Source organism: Anolis sagrei, chromosome 7 (assembly GCF_037176765.1).
Source record: "Anolis sagrei isolate rAnoSag1 chromosome 7, rAnoSag1.mat, whole genome shotgun sequence".
NCBI classification, from domain to species: domain Eukaryota; kingdom Metazoa; phylum Chordata; class Lepidosauria; order Squamata; family Dactyloidae; genus Anolis; species Anolis sagrei.
The window spans coordinates 24,918,595-24,936,419 of record NC_090027.1 but is presented as its reverse complement, the minus strand read 5'-3'; positions in this window follow the sequence as shown (position 1 = coordinate 24,936,419).

Genomic DNA, 17,825 nt, shown 5'->3' with positions numbered 1-17,825 from the left:
AGCCAGGTTTAAGCATGAACTTGTGTCCCGTGTTTTAATCTCTGTTCTGTATATTTTATAGAAATACGTTTTAATATGTCTATTTTATAGAAATACATTTTAAAAGGTGTGTTTATAGAGTCTTTACAATGTTAATGTGTTTTACCTATGCCGTAACCCACCTCGAGCCATGAGGAGAATTAGGAAGCTACTTGCCATGCTGATTGGTGGGGAAGGGCTGCCTCTTACTAGAGCCTGGAGGAGAGGTGGATACGAAATAATAATAATTAGGAAGCTATTTGCTATGTTGATTGATGGGGGAAATGCTTGTTGTTGTTCTTAAATGAAAAGGAGGGCTTCCTCGAGCCGGGAGCAGAGGCGGGTAAGAAATAAAATTATTTATTTATTTATTTATTTATTATTTCCTGTATTTGTATGCTGCCTCTCTCAGCCTATCGGCGACTCAAGGCGGTTTCCAACAAAACAGTATACATAGTATCATAATACAATTTAAAACATTAAAATGACATATATCACACAACAATAAAAACAATATCACTAGCGTCTGCTTATTGTCAAGCATTGTCCAGTTCCATCGTCAGTCATCAGTTCCTATATCAGTTATCTGTATCCGTTACTCTGTGTTTGTAAACATTTGCTCAAACAGCCATGATTTGAGTTGCTTCCGAAATGTTAAGATTGAGCGAGCAGATCTAATCTCTCTGGGGAGGGCGTTCCATAGTCGAGGGGCCACCGCTGAGAAGGCCCTGTCTCTCGTCTCCGCCAAACGAGGGTAAGGCCGAGAGCAGAGCCTCTCCAGATGATCTCAAGGTCCTAGATGGTTCATAAGGGGAGATACGTTCGGACAGGTAAGTTGGGCCAGAACCGTTTAGGGCTTTATAGGCTAGAACCAGCACTTTGAATTGTGCCCAGTAGCAAACTGGCAGCCAGTGGAGCTGGCCCGACAAGGGGGTTGTATGCTCCCTGAGAGCCGCTCCAGTTAGCAATCTGGCTGCTGTCTGTTGGACCAGTTGAAGCTTTCGGACAGTCTTCAAGGGCAACCCCACGTAGAGAGCATTGCAGTAGTCTATACGGGATGTAACAAGAGCGTGGACTACTTCCCAAGGTACGGGCGCAGCAGGCGCACAAGCTTTAACTGTGCAAATGCTCCCCTGGTCACCGCCGAGACCTGTTATTGTTGTTGTTGTTGTTATTAAATTAAAATTAGAATTAATAAAAGCATTTGTAAAACAAAGTTTTCACAGCCCAGAAGGAGAGTGTGCTATAAAATAAATAAAATGCCTTTGTAAAATGAAGCAAGTTCTCCAAGGCCAGAAGGAGAGACAGTGAGCGCAGTCCTGTCCTGGCCTTTGCAATAGGAAAAGCCAGCAAGACCCTGAGGATGCTCCCACCCATTCCCTGCAGTGTTGCATCTCCTGGACATGTGCAAAAATGTGCGTGTGTATTTGTGTGTGTGTGTGGATGATGGTCTTTGCGGCCACGTGCCCAGGCGCATGGCCATTCATTAAATGGGTGCCCTCTAAGGCAGATAATCAGCTCAGGGGAGCTCATGTGACAGCAGCAGCAGCGATGAGGAGCATTTGGGGCTATTCAGAGCCGCCTGGATTGCTCTCTGTGTGTATTAAGCAGAGAATCCCAGAGTTGGAAGGGAGCCCAAAGGTCATCCAGCCCAACCTCCTCCTTTCTGCCTGGTGGGAAAGCACCGTCCGATCCTTCCCCACAGATGGCCATCCAGCCTCTGCTTAACAACAATAACAACAACAACAACAATAGAATTCTAGAGTTGGAAGGGATAATAATAATAATAATAATAATCCAGAGTTGGAAGGGACCCCCAAGGGCCATCCAGTCCAACCTCCTCCTGCCTGGCAGGAAGGCACCATCTAATCCCTTCCCACAGATAGCCATCCACCTTCTGCTTAATAACAATGACAACAATTTTTATTTTTTAAATTTATTTTGAACATTTTTACCCCGCCCTTCTCAACTCCTAGGGGGACTCAGGGCGGCTTCCCATTGGCAACAATTTGATGCCGCATCATAAAATACAGGTTGCAATTATAACAGTTAAAAAACATAACATTAAGACATAAAAAATTAAAACAGTATACTTACATTCCATTGAGCTATTACCAGTCTGATGGCTATTTAACTAGCCATATATTTTTGAGTATTCCACTTAATTTATCCAAATCCTCTTCCATGCCATAGTCAAACATTATTAATTGTCCTTTAACCCAATTGCCTGAAGGCCTGGTCCCACATCCACGTTTTAACCTTCTTTCTAAAGGTAAGGAGGAATGATGGTGACCTAATTTCCCTGGGAAGTGAATTCCACAGGCGGGGGCCACCACCAAGAAGGCCCTGTCACACATCCCTGCCAAATGTGTTTGAGACAGAGGCGGGGCCGAGAGCAGGGCCTTAAACTCCGAGGTGGGGTGTAGAAGGAGATACATTCGGACAAGTACGCTGGACTGGAGCCGTATAGATAATCATCATCATCATCATCATCATCATCATCATCATCATCATCATAGAATCCTAGAGTTGGAAGGGACATCAAGTCCAATCCCCTTCTTTCTTCCTGGCAGGAAGGCACCATCCGGTTCCTCTCCTCAGATGGCCATTCAGCTTCTGCTTAACAATAATAATAGAATCCCAGAGTTGAGACCCCCAAAAGCCATCCAGTTCAACCCTCTTCTGCCTCCATGTAAGAGAAGCACCACCCGATCCCACCCAGGGAAGAAGCTTCCATCAATATAATCCCATTGAAGAAGCCTAGAATTGCATTAGCCCTTTGAGCCACTGCATGACACTCTTAGCTCAACTTGTTGCCCACCAAAACTCCAAGATCCCTTGCCATGGACTATTTTCAAGCCAGGTGTCTCCCATCCTATAACTACATATAGAATCATAGTTCTAAGGGACCTCTAAAGGATATCTAGTCCAACCCCTCTTTCTGCCTATGTGCAGTAAAAGCACAAAGTCCACCCAACAGATGGCCATAGAGCCTCTGTTTAAAGCCTTCCAAAGAAGGTGCTTCCATCAATATAATCCTTTGGGTGCAGCCTAGGATGGCATTGGCCCTTTGAGCCTAGGATGGCATTGGCCCTTTGAGCCTAGGATGGCATTGGCCCTTTGTGCAGGAAAAGCACAAAGCCCACCCAACAGATGGCCATCCAGCCTCTGTTTAAAGCCTTCCAAAGAAGATGCTTCCATCAATATAATCCTTTGGGTGCAGCCTAGGATGGCATTGGCCCTTTGAGCCGCTGCATCACGCTCTTGGCATATGTTCAGTTTGTGTTCTCCGAAAACTCCTAGATTCCTTTCCCATGGAGTGTTGTCAAGCCAGGTGTCTCCCATTCTATCTCTATAACTAGCCGTCCCCTGCCACGCCTTGCTGTGGCCCAGTCTGGTGATCTGGAAAAGTAATGAGAAAGTGTTGGTTTCTAATATAATTTTTTTATGCTTGTGGATAAACAGTATTTCTTGCTGTTCCTTTGTCAGCGTTGATGTGGAGAGTGTCTGTCTGGTTTGCCCACCCTGGAATATGCAACATATCATAGTCCTTCTTTAGGGGTCTCTTTCAAATCTATGATACTATATCTGTGTGTGTGTGAATCGTATATATCTCTCTATATCTATGGCTGGATGGCTCTTTGTCAGGAGGGCTTTGATTACGTTTTCTTGCCCTGGTGAAGGGAGTTGGACTAGATGGCCTTAAGTATTTTATGTTGCTCATGGGGGTTCTGTGTGGGAAGTTTGCCCCAATTCTGTAATTGGTGGGGTTCAGAACGCCCTTTGATTGTAGATAAACTATAAATCCCAGTAACTACAACTCTCAAATATCAAGGTCTATTCCCCCCAAACTCCATCTGTGTTCATATTTGGGCATATGGAATATTTGTGACAAGTTTGGTCCAGTTCCATCATTGTTTGAGTCCACAGTGCTCTCTGGATATAGGTGAACTACAACTCCAAAACCAAAGGACACAGCCCACCAAACCCTTCCAGTATTTCCTGTTGATCATGGAAGTTCTGTGTGCCAAGTTTGGTTCAATTCCATAGTTGGTGGGTTCAGAATGCTCTTTGATTGGAGGTGAACTATAAATCCCAGCAACTACAACTCCCAAATGACAAAATTGATTTCTTTTTGAGTGAAGGACATACGTTGGGTTGTTAGATGTCTTGTGTCCAAAATTGGTGTCAATTCGTCCAGTGGTTTTTGAGTTCTGTTAATCCCACAAACGAACATTACATTTTTATTTATATAAGATAGATAGATAGATAGATAGATAGATAGATAGATAGAATATGTAATCCTCTGGGTGCAGCCTTGAATTGCATTGGCCTTTGGCTCAGATTGTGTTCTCCTAGGTCTCTCATTGGGTATCAGTTCAAGCACAATTGCAAACTGTGCCAACAAAGAGAAAAAAATAGGACAAGTGCAAAGAAGCCAGAATGGATGTCCAAAGAACTTCTAACTGTGCTAAAACACAAAAGAGACATGCTCAAGAAGTGGAAAAAGGGAGAAATCACCAAAGAAGAATTCAAACAAATAGCCAACACCTGTAGGGAAAAGGTCCACAAGGCTAAAGCACAAAATGAGCTCAGGCTTGCTAGAGACATTTCGCATTGGACTGTTTCCACCCGAGAGATCTGCCTGTCTCGGTTTTCCTTCCTGCTTCAATGCCACCGCTCCTCTACCTGTGCCTTTAATTTCCATCGCCTCAAAGGCATGGGCCGAAGGGAGAGAAGGAGAGGAGCATGGCTAGGGAGGCAGGAGGGAGGGCGGGACTCCTGGCTGCCTTGGCAACCGGCCCTCCTCATTCACAGTACGTGAGGCGCGGCACACAGCGAAGGAGGACCTTCTGCGCACGCGCCCTGTGCTCTCCCTCCCTCCCTCTCTTCTCTCTCTCTCTGCTGCCAAAGGGAAAGAGGGCTGGCCGGCGTGGCGCTAGTGTGCGATTAATTCGATCTAGTCGAGATTAGGATGCGGGCTGCCAACGAGGAGCAAGCCGTCCTCGCGCGACCCTTCGCAGCCGGTGCCGGGTCTGGATTGCGAGTTTGGGCGTCCAAACTTGGGACCAGCGCCCCCCAAAGACCCCTTGAAACGCCCACCCTGGGCAGCAGGTCAACAAAGAAGAAACAGAGCAGGGAACGACCTCATTTTTATTTATCTATCCTGCCAGGAGCGAACCAAATAGTTGTATTGCATTTTTAACACTTGTGCTTGTGCGCCAGCTTCGACCGTACCTCGCGAAGGCTGATCTGGCCGGGGTGGTCCATGCCTTGGTCACCTCTAGATTGGATTACTGCAATGTGCTCTATGTAGGGCTGCCCTTGAAAACGGCTCGGAAATTCCAACTGGTCCAACGGTTCTAAATGGTTCTGGCCCATGCTACCTATCCGAACGTATCTCTGCCTATCAGCCCGCCAGGACCCTAAGATCTTCTGGGGAGGCCCTGCTCTCCATCCCGCCTGCTTCACAGGTGCGGCTGGCGGGGACGAGAGACAGGGCCTTTTCTGTGGTGGCCCCCCGTCTGTGGAATGCCCTTCCCAGGGAGGTTAGATCATAGAATCATAGAATCAAAGAGTTGGAAGAGACCTCATGGGCCATCCAGTCCAACCCCCTGCCAAGAAGCAGAAATATTGCATTCAAATCACCCCTGACAGATGGCCATCCAGCCTCTGCTTAAAAGCTTCCAGAGAAGGAGCCTCCACCACCATCCAGGGCAGAGAGTTCCACTGCTGAACGGCTCTCACAGTCAGGAAGTTCTTCCCAATGTTCAGATGGAATCTCCATTGTTGTAGTTTGAAGGCATTGTTCCGTGTCCTAGTCTCCAGAGAAGCAGAAAACAAGCTTGCTCCCTCCTCCCTGTGACTTCCTCTCACGTATTTATACATGGCTATCATGTCTCCTCTCAGCCTTCTCTTCTTCAGGCTAAACATGCCCAGTTCCCTAAGCCGCTCCTCATAGGGCTTGTTCTCCAGACCCTTGATCATTTTAGTCGCCCTCCTCTGGACACATTCCAGCTTGTCAATATCTCTCTTGAATTGTGGTGCCCAGAATTGGACACAATATTCCAGGTGTGGACTAACCAAAGCAGAATAGAGGGGTAGCATTACTTCCTTAGATCTAGACACTATGCTCCTATTGATGCAGGCCAAAATCCCATTGGCTTTTTTTGCCGCCACATCACATTGTTGGCTCATGTTTAACTTGTTGTCCACGAGGACTCCAAGATCTTTTTCACAGATCTTGGCCCCCTCACTAATGGTGTTTCGAAGAAGATTAAAAACTTGGATGTTTGCAATGAATGTTATGATACAGAAATGGAAAAACGGACGACGAACTGGATCACGACTCTAGTTATGAGATGTATTGTGTTGTTTATTGTTATATTAATATTGTATACCATGCTATTAGGGTTTTAAATTGTATATCTTTGTCTGATTTTTATCCTTGTTGTAAACGGCGTTGAGTCGCCTGTTGGGCTGAGAAACGACGGTATACAAGTAAAGTAAATAAATAAATAAACGGGCAACAGCCAGGATACTAACCAGGGCTCATTACAGAGAGAGGTCAACCCTCCTGTTTAAGGAGCTCCACTGGCTGCCATATATTTTCCGAGCTCAATTTAAGGTGCAGGTGCTCACCTACAAAGCCCTGAACCAGGGCCGTAGCCAGAAAAAAAATTTGGGAGGGGTTGAAATTTTCGGGAGGGGGGTTTTTGAAAATTTCGCAGGTAGGTTGAAATCTGCCTCCTAGTTCACGCTGAAGCCAAGAGCACAGCAGGGGGCAGAGCAGCCTTCAGTACCCTGCAGCTCCGCCCTTGCAAACCACCTCCACCAAGTCTGGCCTCCTTAATGAGAGCATACAACACTCCCCCCCCCCCCAACTTGGTTGCTTCACTACATTGGCTATTGCTGCAATTAATTACAGTGTGAATAAATTGTCAATATTTGCCTGAGATAGTGCTTGCAGTTCTGGAGGGACTCTTAATTTTTTGCATCTCATAGACTTAGCATGAGGATTTGGTTAACCAGTTAAAATTCATGAGTAAACCAGGTTTTTCAAAAAAAATCTAAAACATTTCAGGGGGGGGGTTGAACCCCTAAAACCACCCCCTCACTACAGGCCTGCCCTGAACAGTTTGGGACCACCCTACCTGCGTGACCACATCTCCGTCTATGAACCCACACGCTCACTTCGGTCATCTGGAGAGGCCCTGCTCGTGATCCCACCCGTGTCGCAAGCACGCTTGGTGGGGACGCGAGACAGGGTCTTTTCTGTGGTGCCCCCTCGACTTTGGAACGCCCTCCCAAAAGATCTTAGACAGGCCCCTACATTGGCAGTCTTCAGAAAGAATTTGAAAACCTGGCTGTTCCGATGTGCTTTCTCAGATTAGGAACCCCAATACCAAGTCCTAGAAGCACTTTAGTAGAACTAAGATCACTGCACACGGCACACTGCATTTACTTTATAATCCTACAATCCCCCTACCATTTCAGCACTTTTAATCTTGTACCCACTACTCTGGCCGGCCCAGTTTTAAAGTGTCTTGACGTATTGTTATTGCTGTTGTTTTGCTGCTTAACTGTTTTTAATTTGCTTTAGGTATTGTTTTGTTATACTGTGTTTTGTTGTACTGTGTTTTGAGGCTTCGGCCTGTGTAAGCCGCATCGAGTCCTGCGGGAGATGCTAGCGGGGTACAAATAAAGTTATAATATATAACAAACAAACAAAACATAAAGTTTGCAAGCTTGGTATTCTATTAAACATCCTTTGACCAGTAGCTGGCCACTTGGAGTGCCTCTGGTGTTACTATAAAAAGGCCCTCCATTGTGCATGTAGGTTGCATTGCAGCAGGTGGTCAGTGGTTTGCTCTTCTCCACACTCTCATGTTGTGGACTCCACTTTGTAGCCACATTTCTTAAGGTTGGCTCTGCATCTCGTGGTGCCAGAGTACAGTCTGTTCAGCACCGTCCAAGTCGTCCAGTTTTCTGTGTGCTCAGGGGGGAGTCTCTCATTTGGTATCAGCCTTTAATTGAGGTTCTGGGTTTGAGCCTGCCACTTTTGGACTCTCACTTGCTGAGATGTTCCAGCGAGTGTCTCTGTAGGTCTTAGAAACTATTCCTTGATTTAAGTTGTTGGCATGCTGTCTTTATTTGTCATGTAAGAGCAACCAGTCCATTATATTACATTTCTAACAGAACAAAGCAAACAAACAGAGAAAATACAAAATGTGTGAGTTTGGTTAAATGTCCTTTGACCAGCATCTGGCCACTTGGGAGCGCTTCCGGTGTTGCTGCAAGAAGGTCCTCCATTGTGCATGTGGCAGGGCTCAGGTTGCATTGCAGCAGGTGGTCAGTGGTTTGCTCTTCTCTGCACTCTCATGTTGTGGACTCCATTTTGTAGCCCCATTTCTTAAGGTTGGCTCTGCATCTCGTGGTGCCAGAGCGCAGTCTGTTCAGCACCGTCCAAGTCGTCCAGTTTTCTGTGTGCCCAGGAGAGAGTCTCTCATTTGGTATCAGCCATTGATTGAGGTTCTGGGTTTGAGCCTGCCACTTTTGGACTCTCGCTTGCTGAGATGTTCCAGAGAGTGTCTCTGTACGTCTTAGAAAACTATTCCTGATACCCAAACAGGGGATGAGCTGGAGATTATTATTTATTATTATTTAAAACATTTCTATTCCACCTTTCTCACCCCGAAGGGGACTCAGGGTGGAGCACAGCATATATACGGCAAACATTCTTTGCCGGGACACAAATTCACATACAATATATAAACATTAAAAACATTGATCAAAATATTAAAATACACCATTTAAAACCGTCCTAGCCATCCGCATCAAATCCAATTGGCCTGGTCATCTTTCCTATTGCCGCTTCATTGCCCTGTCCCGAAAGCTTGGTCCCACGGCCAAGTTTTTACCATCCTTCTAAAGGACAGGAGGGAGGGGGCCAACCTGATCTCACCAGGAAGGGAGTTCCATAGCCGGGGAGCAATCACCGAGAAGGCCCTGTCTCTTTCCCCACCAATCGTGCCTGTGACAATGGCAGGATGGAAAGCAGGGCCTCCCCGGAGAATTAACCTCTGTGATGGTTCATAGGGGAGATGCATTCGGACAGGTAATTTGGGCCGGGGCCGTCACTGCCTTAGTCCTTTCACTATTGGCTGCTACTTCCTGGTGGATGTCAGGTGGTGCAATACCGGCGAAACAATGTAATTTCTCCAGTGGTGTAGGGCGCAGGCACCCCGTGATAATGTGGCATGTCTCATTAAGAACCGCATCCATTGTTTTAGCATGGTGAGATGTGTTCCACACTGGGCATGCATACTCCGCAGCAGAGTAGCATAGCGCAAGGGCAGATGTCTTCACTGTATCTGGTTGTGATCCCCAGGTTGTGCCAGTCAGCTTTCATGTGATATTGTTTCTAGCACCCACTTTTTGCTTGATATTCAGGCAGTGCTTCTTGTAGGTCAGAGCACGGTCCAGAGTGACTCCCAGGTATTTGGGTGCGCTGAAATGCTCCAGTGGGATTCCTTCCCAGGTAATTCTCAGAGCTCGGGATGCTTGTCTGTTCTTAAGGTGGAAAGCACATGTCTGTGTTTTAGATGGATTAGGGATCAGTTGGCTTTCCCTGTAATAGGCAGTAAGAGCACCTAGAACTTTGGAGAGTTTCTGTTCAACCATCTCAAAGCTCCCTGCTTGAGCAGTAATGGCACAATCATCTGCATAGAAGAAACTCTCTGTCCCTTCTGGCAGTGGCTGGTCATTTGTGTAAATGTTGAACATGGATGGAGCGAGCACGCTCCCCTGAGGCAGGCCGTTCTGTTTCCGCCATCTGCTTCTCTGGCCCTAGAACTCAACAACAAAGCTCCTGTTTTGGAGCAGGTTTCCTATGAGGCGGGTGAGGTGGTAATCCTTTGCGATATTATACATTTTTCTCAGGAGGAGGCGGTGGTTTACAGTATCATAAGCTGTGGACAGGTCTATGAAGACAGCTCCTTCTATGTGCTGAGTCAGGTTCAGCACTTGCGATGTGCAGCTTTTGCCTTTCCTGAAGCCAGCTTGCTGTGGAATCAGACATGGGTCTATTTTTTCCATAATTCTATGCAAAATAAGTCTCTCCAGAACTTTGTAAAGATGGTATTACACAGAGATTGGTCTATAACTTGTTGGATCATTACGGTCTTTGCCTGGCTTCAAGATGGTGATGACTCTTGCTTTCCTCCAGATTTTGGGGATCTGACAGGATGCAGTGCAGTTGTTCATCAACTCCATAACGACCTCATAAAGCACCCCGATTGCAAAAGTGCTGCACAGCCCCGTATTTCAGCGAGCACTATGTAACTCAACCCGAAACCTTTTCTGTTCCTCCTTTGAAAGTGTGATTCCTGCTTCATTGTGTGCACTTCCTTGGATAGGAGTTTTTTTTACTCCAGAAACTTCATGTTTGCGGCACAAACTCTGTTGAATTGGTTGAGACGTGATGCCATTGACAAACTAGAGCCAAAACCACGGCTGCAGGATGATGATAGCTCTCCTGCAAAAACACAAAGCTTAGGCAGTTGAATCAACTTTTCCCAACTTTTCCCAAGTTTATAGCAAAAGTCAGTGTTTGTATGTATGTATGTTTCTATTTATCTATGTATGCATATTTGTATCTATGTATTTTCCAAGATGGACCCAGGTTTCAGAGCACACAGCAACTCCTACCAAGACCATAGGTCTTTCACATATAGGACAAACAAACAAATGCATAAAAACTAGATTATTGAATCCAATACAAAAGACACCATTAAAATATGATATAAATCATTTAAATGCTACATCAATCAATGGCAAGACGCGACCATAAAATACTACATTAAATACTATATGAGCTAGCCCTTGCATTGCTAAAAACCAAGTAAACTTTAGTATTATTGAAACTCGACCATGAAACACTTTGGATCTTGACAACCACACTATGATTATGTGAAAGCATCCCCAGAACAATGCACTACAATATCAGAAATTATTGGTGGGGCTGGAATAATAACAGGTAGTGATGGGAGCTGTAGTTCACCCATACTCGTTTGCATTTTCTAATGGGTCCACACCAACAATTAATACTTTTTAATGTTTATCGTTACACAAGACTGAGCCCAGGCATCACTGGGGACCTCAGCTAGTAGATCAATAATATGAAACAATAAAGCAACATGTTGGCAAGAGCATTCTTGCTCATTCTCCTGTATATAAGCTATTTCAAGATCATTTCGGAAGGAACGTTTCCTTATAAGGAACCCTTTTCCGGCAATGTCAATGTGATGTCCTCTTCGATATCACCCGCTTTATCATAATCCTTTTACTAGTGAATGGTTTGCTGTAGTTTCTAATCTAATCAGGGAAATGAGACCTAGGAGTGTGGCCTCTAATACATGCAATAAATAGTTGTGATAAAAGAAATAATCAGCCAGAGGATTAAGATAGGCTTTTCAGTTCTCCTTCAGTGTGAAGTTTGAGGAACTTTGCACAGATTTGGGAGGTCAGATGAAGTGTGAATTTCCTGCCATTGGTGCAAAATGGACCAGGAGCAAGCCAAACAGCTGTATTGCATTTTTTATCAAACAAACAAACAAAACACAACATTTGCAAGCTTGGTAGTTGATTAAATGTCCTTTGACCAGTAGCTGGCCACTTGGAGTGCCTCTGGTGTTACTATAAGAAGGTCCTCCATTGTGCATGTGGCAGGGCTCAGGTTGCATCACAACAGATGGTCTGTAGTTTGCTCTCCTCCACACTCGCATGTCGTGGATTCCACTTTGTAGCCCCATTTCTGCATCTCGTGGTGCCAGAGCACAGTCTGTTCAGCGCCTTCCAAGTCGCCCAGTTTTCTGTGTGCTCAGGGGGAGTCTCTCATTTGTTATCAGCCATTGATTGAGGTTCTGGGTTTGAGCCTGACACTTTTGGACTCTCGCTTGCTGAGGTGTTCCAGCGAGTGTCTCTGTAGATCTTAGAAAACCATTTCTTGATTTAAGTCGTTGACGTGCTAGCTGATACCCAAACAGGGGATGAGCTGGAGATGTCACTGCCTTGGTCCTTTCACTATTGGCTGTTAGTTCCCGGCGGATGTCAGGTGGTGCAATACCGGCTAAACAGTGTAATTTCTCCAGTGGTGTAGGGCACAGACACCCCGTGATAATGCGGCATGTCTCATTAAGACCCACATCTACTGTTTTAGCGTGGTGAGATGTGTTTCACACTGGGCATGCATACTCAGCAGCAGAGTAGCATAGTGCAACATATTAGTGCAACCACATCTACTGTTTTAGTGTGGTGAGAAGTGTTCCACAATGGGCATGTGTACTCAGCAGCAGAGTAGCAAAGCGCAAGGGCAGATATATTCACTGCATTCACTCTACAGTGTAGATGCACTCAGACCTTGGAAAACTATGACTCCCAGGAATATTATTGTCGCATGCAGACCCTCAAATATTTTAAATTTTCTTGCGGGGATGAGCCATGGCCAGCAAGAGCCTTTTTTATTCTGAAAGCCCATTTTGCAAACCTTTGGAGATACAGAAGAGCCCAGCTGCTACCCACACCCGTTATTGCACCACCTGACATCCTCCGGGAAGTTGCAGCCAATAGTGAAAAGACCAAGGCAGAGACATCTCCAGCTCATCCCTTGTTTGGGTATCAGCCAGCACGTCAATGACCTAAATCAAGAAATAGTTTTCTTAGATCTACAGAGACACTCGCTAGAACACTTCAGCAAGCGAGAGTTCAAAAGTGGCAGGCTCAAACCCAGCACCTCAATCCGTGGGTGATACCAGATGAGAGACTCCCCCCTGGGCACACAGAAGACTGCGCGACTTGGAAGGCACTGAACAGACTGCGCTCTGGCACCATGAGATGCAGAACCAATCTTAAGAAATGGGGCTACAAAGTGGAATCCACGACATGCGAGTGTGGAGAAGAGCAAACCACTGACCACCTGCTACAATGCAACCTGAGCCCTGCCACATGCACGATGGAGGACCTTCTTGTGGCAACACCAGAGGCACTCCAAGTGGCCAGATACTGGTCAAAGGACATTTAATCAGCTGCCAAGTTTGCAAAATTTGTGGGGGTTTTTAATCTGTTTGTTTGTTTTGTTCTGTTAGAAATGTAATACAATGTTCTGGTTGCGGATGACACGATAAATAAATAACCCACACCCGGGATGCTTTTTGAAACCATCTTTCCCTTTTTCTAGTTATATTGTTACCTAACCCCTAACTAAATGTTCCCCTTCGTGTGTTATCCTCTACTTCTGCTTCTTTGTATCTCTTTCTGCCTCTTGAGTATTTTCCTCCCACTCCCCCCTCCCCCCAGTCGGCCTCTGTGGCCACCGGACCACATGGCCCACCTGGTGTCCACCACTGAGCTTATTCCCTCCCTCTCACCTGCTCTCACTACCTTTTCATCTCCCTGAACCCCTGACCAACCCCTCACCCCCATGGGTGCCCTGGGTCCCTTGGTGGGAGCCCTGGTATCCACGGATCCCTATTTTATCCATTCAATGCATATATATTGTATATCTCCATGTATCAAATGCTTTTTGAAGAAGTATGCCACTGGTCACAATCTTGGTGACCTTTCGTCAGCATCTCATGACCTGGGAATCCCTTCAAGTGTTTTTCCAGGCTTCACCTTAAGGAACAAAGAACTCAAGCACCCATCATCCTCTGGGCCAGTCATAGAATCATAGAATCAAAGAGTTGGAAGTGACCTCATGGGCCATCCAGTCCAACCCCCTGCCAAGAAGCAGGAATATTGCATTCAAATCACCCCTGACAGATGGCCATCCAGCCTCTGTTTAAAAGCTTCCAAAGAAGGAGCCTCCACCACACTCCGGGGCAGAGAGTTCCACTGCTGAATGGCTCTCACAGTTAGGAAGTTCTTCCTCATGTTCAGATGGAATCTCCTTTCTTGTAGTTTGAAGCCATTGTTCCTTGTCCTAATCTCCATGGAAGCAGAAAACAAGCTTGCTCCCTCCTCCCTGTGGCTTCCTCTCACATATTTATACATGACTATAATACCTCCTCTCAGCCTTCTCTTCTTCAGACTAATCATGCCCAGCTCTTTAAGTCGCTCCTCATAGGGCTTGTTCTCCAGGCCCCTGATCATTTTAGTCGCCTTCCTCTGGACACATTCCAGCTTGTCAATATCTCTCTTGAATTGTGGTGCCCTGAATTGGACACAATATTTCAGGTGTGGTCTAACCAAAGCGGAATAGAGAGGTAGCATGACTTCCCTAGATCTAGACACTATGCTCCTATTGATGCAGGCCAAATTCCCATTGGCTTTTTTTGCCGCCACATCACATTGTTGGCTCATGTTTAACTTGTTGTCCATGAGGACTCCAAGATCTTTTTTACACGTACTGCTCTCAAGCCAGGCATTGTTCCCCATTCTGTATCTTTGCATTTTGTTTTTTCTGCTTAAGTGGAGTATCGTGCATTTGTCACTGTTGAACTTCATTGACAAATGCAAGATACTCCACTTAGGCAGAAAAAACGAAATGCAAACATATCAATCTTTACTGGCCCTATAGACCCAGCTGTAGAAGGGACAACAGGATTCGGAGTTGAACTGCCCACCCTTTGTGCAGCCATATGGACATGAAGGGACATTAATCACCCGACATTCTCTTCCCTGATGTTGGGGTGGCTTGCCCCATTTTCCACAATGCCATTTCCCCTTTCTCAGGAATAGATTCTTAATCCTATCATCATGGACAATATGCTGCTTTGGAACACAATGGACACTGGTGCAGAGTCACCAGACCTGTGAGGTCGGGGCTGATTAAAGGCAATCATCACAACAATAAAACACATGGGAGGTGTTGGCCCCTTTTTGTTCATCCTGGAATTGGGACAATGTAATCCAATCATAAAACTATGTCTTTTTTGTCTGAAGTTTCCATCCTGTCCCCCATCAACCACTGGAGAGTGGAAATCCGCATTGGAAGTGGGGGACACACTCTGATTGGATGGAGGTCACTGCAATCCTACCTCATCAGGGAATCCCGGCCAGCTGATCGTGAAGTCAACGGATCCGCCATACTTTGACCGTAATATTTGCATGTTTGCACAATATGCCATTTTTATGGCTTGGATTAGGGGAACACATGCCTGGCAATTAGGATTTTTATAGGGAAGATGTCAAGCCCATTCTCCCACTCTTTCCAACCTCCAGGCTCTGAAAAAGGAGGAGAAAGCTGTAAGGCACTTCATAATGGCCGTAATGGCCGAGAAAGCAGCCTCACCTGTTTCGGGAAAGGTTGCCTAACATTGCCAAAGGTGTGCCAAGACAACGACTGAAGGAGACAATAAAATAATCAACCAGCTTCTTCCTTTCCTTGAACTGGGCAATTTGGGAATCCCAGTATGGCACAATATAAATATTCTTCCCTTCCCCTCCCACCTCCATGCCAGGCGCTTGAGCAATATTTTGTCTTGGGAGAGTGATTCAAAGCCACTGGGAAAGTTGGTTGTTGCAGCAACAAGTTGCCTTTCAAGCTGTTTATGAAAAAGAGATTTTCCCCCATTATTTCTTGTAGTGTTTTGAAAAAAAATCTGCATCCATATTGTAGAATGAATGCTGTTTGATGCCACCTGAATGGCCAAGGGTTGATGCTCAACAGTGTAATCTGCTGCTGCCTTGAAGTCAATTGGAGTCTCCTTTCTTCTCTGGGGATTTCTAAACAGAGGCTGGATGGCCATCTGTCATGACGGTTTGGATTATGTCTTCCTGCCTGACAGAATAAAGGAGGTTGGGCTGGATGACCTTTGAAGGCCCCTTTCAACTATGAGTCTAACAATATTAGATGATGGATAATAATATAATAGTAATTCTGTGAACTAGATTCCTTTGGGGGTCCCATTCAACTCTAAAAGTAAAAATAAAGGTTTGCCATGGCATTAAGTCTAGTCATGTCCAACTTTGGGTGGTGGTGCTCATCTCCTTTTCTAAGTTGAAGAGCCGGCATTGTCCATAGACACCTTCAAGGTCATGTCCCTAGAATGACTGCATGGAGCACCATTACCTTCCCACAGAAGTGGTACCTATTTTCAAGCTGCTAGGTTGGCAGAAGCTAGGCCTAACAATGGGAGCTCATCCTGCTCCCCAGACTCGAACTGCCAACCTTTCAGTCAGCAAGTTCAGCAGCTCAGTAGTTTAACCCATATCCCGTTCAGCTCTATAAGTCCAATTTTTTTTTTGTCATGTCAGGAGCGACGTGAGAAACTGCAAGTCGCTTCTGGTGTGAGAATTGGCCGTCTGCAAGGAAGTTGCCCAGGGGACGCCTAGATGAGTTGATGTTTTATCACCCTTGTGGGAGGCTTCTCTCATGTCCCCGCATAAGGAGCTGGAGCTGATAGAGGGAGCTCATCCACCTCTCCCCGGATTTGAAGCTGCGATCTGTCGGTCTTCAGTCCTGCCGGCACAGGGGTTTAAACCACTGCGCCACCAGAGTCTAATAACAATAGTATTATGATATAATATTAATCCTGTATTCCTGACTGGCAGAAGGGGGTTGGACTAGATGGCCTTAGGAGTCTCTTCCGACTGTAGGAGTCTATGATGATATGTAATGTTGCTAATTGCAGATCAAGTGTGCATCTTCACTGTGGAATTAATGCAGTTGACCACACCTGAAGTGCCATAGCTCAAGACTATGAACTCATAGTGTAGCAGCAGATAGGAGAGATCATACCAAGAGCGATCCTTTGTTTGGAAGTCAGAAAAGTACGTTTATTTCCAGCAGAGACTTTGGCGTGGACTCTCATCCAGAGCAAACCAGAGTGAGGATACAGGTGTTGACTTTACCTTTTATACATCTTCAAATGCAGGCAAACAAAGAAACATGCTTCTACATACATTAACATCATCACTGCATCACGTTGGCATCATAGAAATATCAAATTCTATCTTCCAACATGCAAGAGGCATTTCTATATTTTTTTCTAAGAGCAGTTTACAGCTTAAACCAATCCATCAAAAGGCCTACTTTGACCTGTCAGGAGGGAGAGAGATTCCTTACTTAGAAGTAAGAAGATATAGCCTATGCTATGCTGTACCAGTCTCTGTATAGATAACATGCCCTCTTCTCTTCCCCCTTTCAACACAGAGCTCCTTCAGGCCTGTCAGCTCGGCTTTCTAATGCAGAGAAAGCCTGATTTTTCTTACATTTCAGTCCTTCTAAAGCACATATAATTGATGTATAAATAAATATCTATATTTCCAATATCTCCCCATCAATCGGAGTTGTTGTTTTGCAAAGTCTTCAGGCCTCCCTGCCAAAAGAGGCTGGTGCCTCCCAAAACTACAAATCTCAGGCTTTCAAAGTCATAGCCAGAACTTCAAACCTGCCCAGAAACTCCTCAATGCAAAAGGAGTAAACAGAGCAAAAGCTGTCCTGGGTCACACTTGAAAGGCGTTGGCACAAAAGCAAAGCCCTGTAAGCTATAGTTCAGGGGAGTTAAAGGCAAGAGGATTTCCAGGGACTTTATTCATGGAATGGGGTCAAGCCTGTCAATGATGCACCTTCAGCACATCATAAGCAGACGCTCTCAAAGAGGAGGAATCGTGCCTCAAAAGCACAACAAATGCCATATAAATTCAAGGTTTTTTTTGCACCAATTGACAAGGACATCACATGAGAAAAAAGAGAGCCAACAAAACATTCCCTTCCTGCCTCCTTCCATTTCTCTTCTCTTCCCTTCTCTTTCCTTCTTTCCTTCTTTCCTTTCTTCCTTCCTTCCTTCCTTCCTTCTTTCCTT